At 26.1% G+C, this 12,532-nt stretch overlaps 1 protein-coding gene and 1 non-coding gene across 2 annotated transcripts in view; one reads left to right on the forward strand and one right to left on the reverse strand.

Moving 5' to 3' along the window:
* The window catches only part of LOC129613485 (tyrosine-protein kinase Src64B), a 204,662-nt gene that overhangs the window by 96,863 nt on the left and 95,267 nt on the right, over positions 1-12,532 (forward strand). The gene's annotated exons all lie outside the window — the stretch shown is intronic.
* Positions 7,976-8,048, reverse strand: Trnam-cau (transfer RNA methionine (anticodon CAU)). Its single transcript has one exon. It is a non-coding gene; the product is annotated as a tRNA-Met (tRNA).

The following is a 12,532-nucleotide window of genomic DNA, read 5'->3' on the forward strand; positions in this document are numbered from 1 at the left end:
AATACAAAAGAATTTTGTTTGTCGTTCTTTCTTTGCGACTACATAAATTTTCGTAAAAAAAAAAGTCAAAGATTAAATTATAAAAAGTATTGAAATATTGCCCAAATATATAGACATGCACTTTTATAAAAAATTCTTAGAAGCGGAGTCTCGCCTTTTTGTAAGCAATAGATCAACGTGTCATAAGAAAAAAACTTAAATTTACTTATGAATTGATTGTAATTTTGACCTTTTTAACTTGTAAATTCACATTCTTGAACTCGAGAAATTAAATAAAAATGAACTTATCCACGAAATACGAAATTTAGGAGTCAAATCTGCAACAAATTTTTTGAATCACGATACTCTCCCTCTAATAAAGGATTCGGTTAATCATCTCGAGATTCTTTTATTAACTTCATATATTTTGACTTTCTCCTAATTAATGTGATTCAGACTGAAAGAAACAAATAAAAAATTCTTATACGACCTAATCAGCTGCTAATGCCAGTCACCAGTAAACTTTACAGAACAAATACGTGCGATGATTAAAGGTACCAAATCATGTTTTCAAAATCTGGAGTCGCTTAACTGCATTAATCGCTAAAGATTTTTATAACGAAATGCCGCACGGTTTGGAAAACCTTTCTGTCAAACGTAAACACGTTTGTAGCAGGAATCTTGAATAAGATTCACTCAAAGTTCCTTTCTTTTATGCCCCTTATTGAGAGGATTGAATTCAACAAGGCGACTTTTTGATTTCATCTCATTTTTTAAGCTCGCCATAAGAATTTTTTTCTATAAAATTAATCTTTAAATTAGCCATGAATAAAATACATACATAATAAATATTAAATTGAATTTTCTATCTCTCAAGCAATTTATTTAATTAAAGATCCTCATTCTTATATTAGATTAAGTAGATTAAGTATTATTCAATGTTTTCCACTATACAGAAAAGCACAATTTCCTCCCTCATAAATTAAAATATATTAGAATGAGCGGTGCTTAAAATGGTGTGAATGAAATCAAAAAAACAAATGTGTACAAATCAAAAATTCTTACTTACTAATTCCATTTAGATTTTATTTCAGAAATCAAGAAAAATAGTTTATGTCGAAAATATTGTGTTTTTCTTTATAAATTGTTAAATTCAAGTAAAATTTTATAAGTAATCCTTGTACTATTTAAAACACAAACTATATATGTATGTGAAAGAAAAATGAAAGCAAAGGAAAATTTTTCTGGCTTCTTTACATTGTTACATGCAATAGTAATGAGAATTTTTTCCATTGAATATTGCATGGTTCGTAAACTTATATACGTGATAGTTAAAATCATACAGAAAGGAATCTAAGAATGCAAGAAAATAAAAAAAATAACAAGAGAAGAAAAGGCGAACGACCATCATAAAGTTGTCAGCAAAATAAAAAAAAATGGTGTCAAGAACACTAAAACAAAAGTTGTAAAGTATAAAGCGAAAAATAAAAACTATAAGCTTTCTTATACGAGTATATATATATACAAACGCAAATTAAGATATGTGTAGGCATATGTGTAGAAGTGTGTGAGTAAATTTAATACCTTATACAGGTGCAAAATATAGTATGGTTCTTATCTTATAAGTCATACAAATCTCATTTGCTATTTATACTAGGCACATATGTACATAGGTAAAGTAGTATATAAAAAAAAATTGCAGCGCTTAGGTCTTTCTGATTTGTGAACTAGTTTCTATGTTGTATAGCAAGAAAAAAACTTGAAAGAAATCAAATGCGAATCATTTTGATGTCATCCTGAAATCCGTATACGTTTGTTATAAAAATTAGTGACCAAATTCTTTCATGTAAAAACTCAATTATGTGACAACTTTGTTATACACTAAGAAAAAATTAATTATAATAAAAAATTATTTGGAATGCTTTGACAAAATTCACTTGCCAAATTTGGCATAATTATAATTGCACTGAAAAGTACGAAAAATATTAAAGTTTTTTGAATTTGATGAAGGGGGAAAAGTTCGTCCTACTGTTCAATATAATCCGGCGACTTTCTTATTTCTTCTTTATATACTGTGAACATAACAGTTCGGCATTAATAATAGTCTTTTGAATTCCCATTTTAAGTCCATTTTGAGGACTGTCGTCTAATTCCCTTGGAGATGTCTTCAGCTTTATACTTGAAACAGAGATATTATGAGCGGCTGCGTATGCGTAGACAACATTAAATCGCGAATGGATGCGGCGGCCTGGGGGTTATGTTTTCTTGTCCCACTTGATTCCTTTAAAATTCAAAATTTATAGACTGCAGGCGTGCTGCTTCAACTTTTGCCTTTTGAAATATCGAAATTTTAAAAAGGTTGATTTCGATTCGAACGCCGACTTTAACTCCGGCTTTTACTCATTGTTCGATTTAAAATAGAACTAAACAGGACTGCAAATAGATTTTCGGTCAAGGCAAAAAAAAAAAAACATTAAATTGTGAAAAATCGGATATTCAATTACTAATTTGCATATTTGATCCTAGAAATCGAGTTTTACGACACGCCTCCTGAAGATATGCAATGTATTTTAAAAAGATTTATTTACAACGAACTCGAAAATTGCTCAATTTCTCTATTGAAACAACAAAAATAGAATGCTATTGAAGGTACGACACTTAAGAATGCTTTTTTTTATGGAGAAAAAAATAAAAGACATTTCCTATTAAATTTTTTTTTTTGAAAATAGGATGTTTGTGAACTGAACATTCATGCACCATTCTCAACAACAAGATCTCATAGAAGAAAAGACAAGAAGTACTCGTTGAAAATTATTTGTATAAGTTAAAGAAAAAAAAAATGGAAGCATTAAAAATTTTTAAATCATATATGGAAGGAAAATGTACATTCATGCATATTTTGTGCCTAAAAGTATGCATTCTAGTATGATAACTTTGCGACAAATTATTTACATACGTAATTGTGTCAACAAACATGCATAACGCATAACATTTTATTAGCAAAAATCATTTTGAGAATTTTACAAAATTTTCATCCTTAGAGATAAAGGATTTTTTGTGCATAAAATGGATTTTGTGTTTACTTAAAGGACCCCGTTTCAAATTGGAAGAGATGAAATATACCGAAAAAATAAGAAAAGGATTTCTTTCTCCCATTTATTTTGCTCTTTTATAATTGAAATGAATGTTTCCATTTAGTTGAACCTTTTGCGAGAATGAAAATTATTTCCTTGTATAATGTTGCTGTTTTCTGTTTGTTTTCTTAAAAAATCATTCTATTTCTTTAGGGTATAACACTCACTTTTTAGCTCTTTGAATTTTATATAATTGTTAAGTATGTATGTGCGTATACGAGTATAATGTTTAGAATGTCATAAATTTGTCATGAATTTGTTTAGTCTGTTGTAAAATAAACCATGAATTTTTTATATTATCCGATATGAAAACAATTTATATAAGTGCTATGGTTACCATTTGAGAATATGCCCAAGTCATCATACCTGAAATTATATAGTTCAGTTTTCTGTTTTAATAAAATTCTTATTATTTTTGCTCTAGTTGAATATATAATAAATCTCTTTGATATTCTTTTATAATTTATAATGTTGTATACAATGTACTTACAAACCCACTTTAAAAAATAGGCAGACAATTTATCGAAATATGTCGATCTTATAGAATTGAGAATATTTTATAATCTTGAATTTAGGCGTTAAATCTTAAGATGTAAGAAATTTTTAATACAATTTGCATGATTTCTTTTTTTTTGAGTTGAATAAGAAATAAGTTGAGTTGTTCTAATTAAATAGAGGATTTTATGGATAAATACGCTTTCTCATAATTAGGGCAATTGTTTATTCAATTAAATATTAAAGGACGTTTAATAAAATTCGAATTTACTTGTGGAAAATAGTGCCACTAGCATAGTTTTCGTAATTTTGTTAATTTTGAAATTTTTGAATATTTTGAAAATTTTTATGTAATCACCGAAATTTTCGTTAAATATCCTAAAGATCAAAATCAATCATTACAATTCTACATTAATTGACTAAATCATAACCTCGTACGAGTAACCTTACTAGTACTTATGTCAAAGTAGGATTTGCAAATTTCTCTGAACCAAATATTTTAAAGAAAGGCAAGGCGTCGATGTCACCCTTTTCAAAGTAAAGAATAAATGTGACATCAGCCAACACTACACGATTGCAACAGTTTAAAATCGGTCCCAATCAGTATCGGTTTCAAATAAATTGTGAATTCTCATCCCGATTCACTTAAGCGAAAGGGAAATTCTCTTTAAACATTCTTAATCTAGGAAATATCAATGAAACTGTAAGAGGATACTCATATGAATACGCCGCTATAGATGTGTCCACAAACTCCACCTGTCGTTCACATTCTTGAACATACTATAGACAATAAACTATAAAAAATGAGATCAACCCGGTGACAAGTAAATTCATTTCTGTGAAGGCCATTTAAAACATCTAGTAGAAACTAGTAGTAAGATTTATTCCAAATAAAAAAACCTTTGTCATTCCTTTTGTAAACATCGGAACGCGTTATATTGCTTTTGCAAAAATGTTTAAAAAATCACAAGAAATTTACCATCCCTACAATAATTTCCTCAAAATACTTATGTACTCTTCTTTAAATTCTCACAAAAGGCATTAAAATTTTTAATATCCTCTTTTCTTTCCTTTTGAACTTCAAACATGGTTTATTTTGTGTCATTTGAGTACGTCCTTTGTGTACTTAAATTATGCGTTCCTTTTTAAGAGCTTTCTCATCATTTTTGTATGAAATCACATAAAACAACATTATTTGTTTTTATATATACATACATGAACTCCTCTTACATGTTAATACAGGAATAGAAATAATAAAGGCGCGTTCTTCATTTTGTTTTCGCAATATTATGGAAGCAATCGAAGTCCATACATTTTTTATTAAACAGAATCCTTTTTCTAACGATGAAGTTTTCTATCGTTTACATAATATGCTTGTGTCATTGCGTAAATTCTGTTATTAAATGGAAGTAGGGAGATGTGTTGAAAATACTTCCAATTAAATTCTAAACATGGTTTTTTTGTTCGTGTGAATCATGCAAATATTTTAATACGATCGCTTTCATTCCTGTTTGCCAAAATATTTGAATTTTACAGTTTATCAGACATTATATGCAATAAATTATATAGAAATTTATTCTCAGAGGAAATTTTTATTTTATTTAAATTTTCAATAATTGAGTTGTCAAATGGCTGTCAAATAATTAATTTAATTATAACTCCATTCACGGTAGATAAATTCTGTCATAATGTTTATCCTATATGCAAAAGACCAGTTTAATTGTAATTCATTTGTGAATTAAATTATTTTGTAAATCTGTCAAAATTTTTTGTCTAATGACATTTGTCATTTAAATGAGTGATAAATAAAGAAATATTCATTTTTACTCTATAATATTGATCACAGAGTGGTCTCTAAGGGAAAAAAATTAAACTAAAAATGTAGCTTGTAAGTAAAAAATGACAGTCCACCATAATAAAATTGGAATTGAATGCAGTTATTCTTATACGAGTATTAAACGTTTGTAAACAATGATTTTTGAATTAAAATACAATTACTTTGACATTGAAGTACGACACTGTTAATTGACATTTTGAATTTTAGTTAAAAATTCTTACGTTTCACTGTGATTTTTTTTATCAACTTAACAAATCCTTCCTTCTTGTATCAGCTGTACTGCACGCAAAAAATCCAATAGAGAAACTCGAAAAATTCATAATATTTCATATAAGAATGTTCATACATCCTGGTTGTATCTATAAAAATTTAAACATTATGTGTCTCTACAATTTATATGTGTATGCGTGTATGTATAAGTGAATGCATGTTGCAAAATAAAACTCTTAAAATTTTTACTTTGAAAATTGAATGCAGTCATTTTTTTTCCAATTGTTTTCATATTTTTTATTGTATGTTTATATACTTAAACTCTGGAATGATGATTATAAAATGACTTCAAAATATATTATTGTTATCATATTGTTGAAATGAAAGCATATATACATACATACATACAATAAAAAAAAGAAAAAAAGGACAAAAGAGAAATCATTTTATATTCTTTCCTTTTCCTTCAAATTTATTTTAATTGCACGATGACTACATAATAGTATACATACATCAATCTATATATAGATACGCACATCCAAATACATTGCCAATTTTCCTATGTCTGCATGTTATTCTTGCCCGAATGATTTTATTATAATAGAGAGACGACTGTATAGAAAAACAGGAGAGCTTATATAACAAATTTTTTGTACATCAGTGTATATTCTTTATACATTATCATTTTTTTTTTGTTTTAAAAAAGGATAAATTTGATTACTGGGTTAACGAATGTATTAACTCAAAAAAATTCAATTTTTTAGGTGTTAAGATTATTAAAATCTCCAGAGATAGACAATGAACTGTATAAAAGATTTTTTTTGGAAATCTTGAAATTAACCCATTTTATCCTAAAATTGGATTGGAATTTTAAATATAAATTACCATAACAATATTAATATGAAGTGGAGAAAGGCGTTAACTTACACTTGCATTCTGACATTTTTTTTCATTAACAAATTGCAAAAATATTAATTTTTTTCTTACTTAACTCCTATGTGCACTGACGTCTTCTATTAAGTTCTATTAAGAGAGATCACATTTGAAAACTAATAATGTTCTATCCGAGCAACTCGATTTTCGTCAAAATGTTAGTTAACCCCTTTGTCCATTTACTCTTCAATTGTCAACAATTTTTGGTAATTTTTCTCAAAAACGATTTTCTTCACTTATACGTTTTAATTATTGGGGTGTAATACTGAACTTAACTCGTATTATGTATGTATGATAAAATATTAATGAAAAATATAACGATAATTGAATAAAATAAAATATTTGTGTGCCTACATGTTTAAATGTGTGTATATGCACGTGTGTGTATAGTTTGTGCATGATAGTTTAGTAGGAAAGCAAACTATTCATTTAAAATATTTTTTTTTATTCTATTTTTAATAAATTTGTATATTTGTGTTATTGAATGTTTATAGAGAGAAAATTAAAAAAAAAAATTAAAGAAAAATAACAAAAAAAAAATAAATATTTAAGGATATAAAAAGATATTGCAGATTTATTTTTTTTTTCTCTTGTTTATTTTCAATTTTTTTTTTTTGTTAAATTTAAAGTTTTTCAATTGAACTTTATAGGGAAGCTCTTATCAATATAATCGATTAAAAATAGATTGTATCCTTAAGGAAGAATTTTTTTTGTATTTAATAATAAAAATAATAAAATGTGGTCTATAGCTTTGCTCGTACGTCAATAATTTGCACACATATGAGATTTTCTTGCTTATTTTCTTTGAAACATAATAATTTTTTTTTGTAAATTTTAGGTCTTCTTGGTTTTTGATAGTTACAGATTTAAAAGAAGATTAAAATGCAAAAAATGTTGCTCAAAACTACTAGGAGTTGAAACAATTCGCCGGAATTCGCCGGAATTAATGCATAATATAAAACATAAAGTTGGAGAACCTGAAAATTAACCCGAATAGCAACTGAAACAACTGTGTTTTTAACTTAATAAAAAAAAATCAATTTTCATAGCACATATTGCATTATAATTAACCGTATAGCAAAAAATTTTGCTTCCATATTGCCGAAATTTTTTCATAAAAATATTCGAAATTCGAAATCATTGAGAATGAGGAGCCGTCTGTCAATTATGTCACCTATTTCAGTTAATTTAACCATTAATGCGTCAGTTAACTATATAATAGCAAAAAAATTAACAATTTTTGCACTCATAAAAATCTTTTTTTTTTTTTGAACTTTTCAAATTTTTCTTAAAAATTTGAACTTTTTTACAATTAAAGGTTAAAAAAAAATTATTTCAAATATAAAAAAAATAACAAATTAGAAAAAAAAAGTGGAAAAAAAAATTTTGCCCCGGGTGAGGATCGAACTCACGACCTTAAGATTATGAGACTTACGCGCTACCTACTGCGCTACCGAGGCTATAAAACTTTTGCAAACTAAAAGAACTTTTCTTACCTTCAATGAGAATAAGAATGAGAATTTTTTTCTATTTCTCTTTTTTTGTTCTCTTTTTGCTTATATTTGCAAAAATTTTAAAAAGATTTCAGTAATCAATAATTTTATTGCATCATAAGGAAGGCTTTTATTGATAATCATTTTGCTTTGTCTATGGTTATCAGGTGTGCAAATAATTATTAAGATTGTTAGGTAGCAAAATTTTTTTCATTAAACATTATTAAATTTGGTGTATTAGAAAAAATAGAACATTTTTCTAAATAATTAAGAAATTAATATTGTTTATCTCTCACATATTTATGTAAATACAAACGTACATATGTACATATGCTAATAAACATTTGAGTATGAAGTTTAATGTGCGATAAGCTTTATTGTTCGGATTCATACAACAAAATAAATAAAAGCGAATAGAAATAATTTAATTTGCTAGGTGTTTTGTGTAAGATATAGTATACCCTTTCTACTATTATGAAATATAATGAGTTAACTAACAACAGACCTACATTTTCATTATACTCGTACCTAAAAAAATATGTAATTACTCTTATGATTCGATTATTTTACGTTCATTTTACAAAAATGTGTCAGTTGGAGACATGTCAAAAATCCATAGATTTATGCATAAAATTTTTGTATTTGAATTACGTATGCTGGTTTGAAAATTAGTCGAAATTACGCCGGCAATGTTACCCCAAAACTTCTCTCTCCTATTATAAATTTAACAAATACTGTCTGCCGGTCAATATCTAACGAAATATTCAAGTAAGGTAAAATTAGTTTGATGCGGCTCCCCGAAGCGTGTACTTATACAGCAAGATATTTAACTTTTGAAGTAATCTGTGATCGTTTTATAATGCTTAAAATATTTTTTTTTTAATTACAATAAATTTATAAATCTAATTCAAAATTATAATATTCAAAATTATAAATTCAAAAAACAAAATCTGAGACTCAAGAGAGAGTTTCTGGAGCATTTAATGTCCATATCCATTTTTTTTAAAGAAATTTTTGTTTTATTTGAAAAAAATCGCATAAATTTTAAAATTGAATCAAATAACCGTAAATTAATCAAGGACCTTTATGAAAAAAATAAATCAAAATAAAAATAAGCATTTCTCAATAACAAAAACTCACTTAATTTCATTTTATACGCTATACTACACACGTACTAGTTGACTTAGAAACCTAAAAACTGCTCTCTTCAAAATAAAGTTCTTTCTTTGAATTAACAAATTGATGTGGAAATGAAAAAACAATAATAAAAAAAAAATTCATAAAACTAAAAAATATTCATAAAACATTGAAATTGTGAATAATACACAAAAAAAAATAAAAATTATTGTGAATTGAAATTTTCGATTTGTAATTTTTTTTTGGCTTTATCAAATTCTCATGAACAATCGATTTCAACGAATATGTTATGTACAATTTGGCCCTCTTTCTCTCTCTCTTTCTCTTTCTTTATTTACTCTTATAAAAACTTAATAGCTTTCCAATAAATAAAATTCTTAAAAAGGAAATAAGTATTGCATAAGTAGACTAAAAAAAAAATAAATTCAAATAACAAATAATAATAAAAGTCCCTTTTAAAAATTGAAAAGTAGCAAAAAAAAAAAAAAATAATAATCCTAAAGGAAGAGAGAAAAAGAAAAAAGATGTTCTTTTTAAAATATTGGAAAACAATTGAACTGAAAACAAAAACAACAAAAGAAAAATATTCAAAAAATTTCGATTACTTCATCGTAAATTTTTTTTTTTGTGTTTTTCTTTAGAACGTCTAAGAATATTTTCCAAACTACTTTAACATAAAAACTTTAATATTAAAAAAATTTTTTTTTAATAAAAAGAAGATTATTAATACTTCATTTTTTTTTAAATAATTGGATTGCTTTTAAAATGATTTTGTGTACTTTAAGTGATCACAAACAATCAAATTGAACGAGATCAATTTTTAAGACTTCTCTATATAAATATTGTGAATGTAAAGTTTGTTATAGTAAAAAATTGTTATAGTGAACAGGAATTTTGAGTTCGAAGAACAATAAATTTTCTATTGAAATTCAAATTTTTAAAATTAAATTTCCTAACATTTTTATATTATTTTATACATGTAGAATACTAAGCAACTACATGCTAGTATAAGAATGTTTGTATTTAGAAAGCTTATGACACTTAAGTTATACCGGAACATTTAAGTTGAATAAAAGTAAACAAAATCTTGTTGGAGAAACTGCAATTATTTTTGGTAGTAAATATTTCTGCTATATATTCAAGCTTCGCAAGGCTTACGACTGCTGTACGAAGCCTGTTACGGAGAGTTTTAAATTGTAAGCAAATATTCGCCTTTAATTCGATGTTCCACCAATTCCTCTTTTGTCTTTCAGGAAGTGTCAACCTTCCTTTCTGCCTGTGCATTCCTTTTTGGTACGGTAAATGGTAAGATAATGTGAATCGAGTATACCTACTAAAATCTTAAATATTGGACAACTTAATATGGCCGGTTAATTCTCGTCTCACCAATTTGTTAAATAACAGAAATAACACTTACAAAATTTAGAATATTTCCAAAAAAGAATTTGTGGTTTTTAGTTCCATTCAAATCGCCCGTACATTTGTCTTCAAAAGTCTTCTACAACCTTTATGTTGGAAAGCAAAAACTGTATTCACAGATAGAATTTTGTAACAAACCTATTTTGTTTGTAGAAAATTTTTAATTCTGTTCCAGTCTTAAAATCATAGTGCCTGAAATTTTTTATTTTCTTAACAACTATTTTTCGAATTTCTTGTTTTTCAAATTTTTAAACTAATGAAGCGCTCATCTAAACCATATTTCTTCAAATCGTTCGTTGTCGCTCTAAAAGTGTGCTATTGAAAGACATAAGATGACAGTAATTGAAATAATATTTTAATAATTGATAATTATTTTAAAGGAAACGTGCTATACATTGCAAACCATTGGTTTAAATTCATTTTACTGCATTTTATCCTCAAATTGTCTACATACATACAAACGATCATATTCACTTTTACAATAAAAAAAAAAATAATTGAAAATACAATTTATATATGAAATCAATTGTCAGCTAGAGCATTGGAAACAGATTAATACCCACAGAGAATTACATTGAAAAATTATATACAAAAATAAAAAATGAAAAATTATAAGTAAAATGTTGAAAAATATTTTCTATTATATAAAAAAATTCTGTTACGAGTATACAAAAATCTACAAAAATATTTTTATTTTATAGAAAATGTGTAAATTTTTCAAATGAAGCTAGTTTTTGACATTATTCTTAACCTCAAAATAATTAAAAAAAAGACAAAATAGAATTAAAAAGCATTTTTGTAAATTGAAAATTCAAAAAAAATATTTTTGAAAAATTTTCACCAAATTTCCTTCAATTCTCGAAGCAAAATACCAATGGTAAAGTGAAAATTTTTTCAATCGGGTATAAATAAAGTGATTTTGTGTCAAATGGATGGAATGATGAATTAAAGAAGCAAAACGGAAACAGAAGGGGAAGCAGGAGTCTAAAAAGAATTATTTGAAGATTTTTTTGCGTCTTTACTAGAAAAATTTTTCTTCTTCGAACATTTCGAATCGATAATTTATTTAATGTGCAATTTTTTTGTAAAGCAAAGCAGACATTTTGTAATTTATTTCTTTTCTAATGAAAATAATATAGAAAAAAAAATTGTTCCATGAATTTTCTTAGACGCATATTCTTATACTCTTGTAAAATTAAATAAAGAAAAGTTTTTTTTTTTATTTGGCAAATTTTAATTTAATTTTTGCAATTTGTAAATAAAAACAAAGAAGAAAAAATAAGAGAATATGCAAGTTTTGCTGTAATAAAAATAAATAAAAAATTTTTTATTGAATTATTTTTGAAATTTATTTAAGCATTTAAATTAAAATTTGATTATGTTTGATTTCGACAACAGATTATTTTTGATTACATATAAACTTAAACAAAATTTAAGGGCAATAACTTTGGAATTACTTAACGATCTCAGTATGTAATATTCAGTAACGCTCAAGTATGATGTAGTTCACAGGATTTCTTATAGTAATATAGATCGCAAAACAACAAAGATGTGAAAGAAATTTATTCTGTTTCAAGAAGAATCAATTTTGGAGTTTTCCAAGAGACCATTCTGGGAGTTATCATATTTCTGATCAAATCAAATAATATGTACCACGTTTTAGTTGACTCAAATATTTGCTTGTTCGCAGATGACAAATTACTTTATAGTATAGGAAAAATACCGATGTTATTGAGCAGCAGAAATGGTACGAATAAACTATATGAATAGTTATGCAAGAATGAATTATAACAATTTAAAATCAAAAGCAATGTGTGGAAGCAGAAGTGCACAAGTCTAGGGGGAATAACGTTGAAATGAGTATGATTGTTGATTACAAACCAAAATTTGACAAG

Source organism: Condylostylus longicornis, unplaced genomic scaffold, assembly GCF_029603195.1.
Source record: "Condylostylus longicornis isolate FDR11 unplaced genomic scaffold, ASM2960319v2 ptg000084l, whole genome shotgun sequence".
In the NCBI taxonomy this organism is placed as follows: Eukaryota; Metazoa; Arthropoda; class Insecta; order Diptera; family Dolichopodidae; genus Condylostylus; species Condylostylus longicornis.